Source organism: Orycteropus afer, unplaced genomic scaffold (genome assembly GCF_000298275.1).
Source record: "Orycteropus afer afer isolate SDZICR_OR568_19922 unplaced genomic scaffold, OryAfe1.0 scaffold00061, whole genome shotgun sequence".
Classification (NCBI taxonomy): domain Eukaryota; kingdom Metazoa; phylum Chordata; class Mammalia; order Tubulidentata; family Orycteropodidae; genus Orycteropus; species Orycteropus afer.
This window is the reverse complement of record NW_006921648.1, coordinates 810464-812501: the sequence shown is the minus strand read 5'-3', so window position 1 is coordinate 812501 and position 2038 is coordinate 810464. Positions and strand designations below refer to the sequence as shown.

At 48.0% G+C, this 2038-nt stretch overlaps 1 protein-coding gene across 1 annotated transcript in view; it reads left to right on the top strand.

The window, feature by feature from the left end:
• The window catches only part of CASKIN1 (CASK interacting protein 1), an 11873-nt gene that overhangs the window by 2986 nt on the left and 6849 nt on the right, over window positions 1-2038 (top strand). The gene's annotated exons all lie outside the window — the stretch shown is intronic.

Here is a 2038-nt window from a genome sequence, read left to right as displayed (position 1 = left end):
GCCAAGACTGATTCCTGTGACGTGGAGGCCACGCCTCTTCTCTGCACACTTCATACCAACTCTGACGCCAGTTGTCCCTCCACAGCACTCTCTGCTTCCCTTCTGGGTTCCGTGATTCGTTGCAATGGCCACACAACTCAGGGACAGTACTCAGCGGTTATGGGCCTACTAGGGAAGTGCCAGGTTACAGTTGAGGATCCAGAACGAATCGGGTTCCAGTGCTGGTCAGGACAGTGTCTGCTCAGCTGTGCTGCAGAGGCCGCTCGGATCCTTGGCCCACCCTCGGCCCAGCTTGGGCGAGTGTCACACAGCTGCCGGCTCACCGGCCAGTGCTCCAGTCTCCTGCTCCGTGGGCCAGGGAGCCCCCAGCCCATCCCCTGGTTCCGTTACTTTTGCTGCCATGGTTTCTCCACTCCTGCTTCTCGCCTTTCCTGTCTGAACACAGGGTTATAGCTTGCTCTCTGTCTCCTGGGTCTGGGAGGTTCTGAGTCCAAAAGATACACTCTGCTCTCATTTCTTCTTGATGGAAGTGGTTCCTCCTCCCACCTTGTGCTCTGGGATTGGCTGTTTTAAGCCTAGTGGGATGGCAAAACTGACCAACTTCCTGCTTAGGGTTCCATACACCTTATGGCATGGTCCCCCCACAGGGTGCCATGCAGCTTGTATGTAGCATCAGGAAGCTGTCTGATAGCCTTGGTGGACCGCAGATCCCTTCTCTACGTCATCCCAACAAATCTTTACATGGAGCTAGAAAGGCCCCATAAAAGTGATCCATTGCAACAGTGTCCCTGTGTGTCTATCTCTGTGTGTCTGTGAGAGTGGGTGTGTGTCCACGTCTGTTTGTCTCTGTGTATTTATGTGTGTGTGTGTGTCCTTGTGTCTCTGTGTAATGTAGCGAGGATATGTATGTGTGGGTATGTGTTTGGGTGTATCTGTATGTGAATGTGTGCCTCTGTGTGCCCTTTGTGTGCCTGTATGTATACCTGTGTGTCTGCGTGTACCTGTGTGTCTGTTTTTGTGTATCTGTGTCTCTGTATACTTTGTGCGTGTACTTGTCTCTCTGTGAATGCATGTGTATCTGTCTTTGTGAGCCTGTATGTCTGTCTATGTGTGTACCTGCACGTGTGTCTGTGTGTATCTTTGTGTGACTATATGTATCTACATGTACCTGAATGTGTGTCTCTTTGTGTATCTGTATGTGTCTCCATCTGTGTGTGTCTGGTATGTATCTGTGTGTACCTGTATGCATGTGTGTGTCTCTTTGTGGGCCTGTATGTATATCTATATGTGTACCTGTGTGTGTGGGTCTTTGTGTATCTGTGTTATCTGTGTGCACCTTCTTGTGTCTTTGTGCACCTGTATCTACGTGTGTACCTGAATGTAATTGTCTCTGCATGTGTGTCTGCCTTTGTGTATCTCTATGCATCTGTGTGTATCTGTCTGTCTGTGTCAGTGTGTTACCTGTATCTGTATGTATGTGTGTCCTTGTGCACCGGTATCTACATGTGTACCTGAATGTGTCTTTGTGTGTCTGTCTCTGCATGTGTGTCTATATGCATCTATGTGTATCTGTCTGCATGTATCCGTGTATCAGTGTGTTACCTGTGTCTGTATCTGCGTGTCTTTGTGCACCCATATCTACATGTGTACCTGAATGCGTCTTTGTGTCTCTGCATGTGTATCTGTGTGTCTGCCTTTGTGTATCTCTATGCATGTGTGTATCTATCTGTGTCAGCGTGTTACCTGTGTCTGTATGTATCTGTGTGTACCTGTATCTACATGTGTACCTGAATGTATCTTTGTATGTGTCTCTGCATGTGTATCTGTGTGTCTGCCTTTGTGTATCTCTATGCATCTGTGTGTGTATCTCTATGCATCTGTGTGTGTCTGTGTCAGCGTGTTACCTGTGTCTGTATCTGTGTGTACCTGTATCTACATGTGTACCTGAATGTGTCTTTGTATGTGTCTCTGCATGTATATCTGTGTCTGCCTTTGTGTATCTCTGTGCATCTGTGTGTATCTGTCGGTCTGTGTCAGC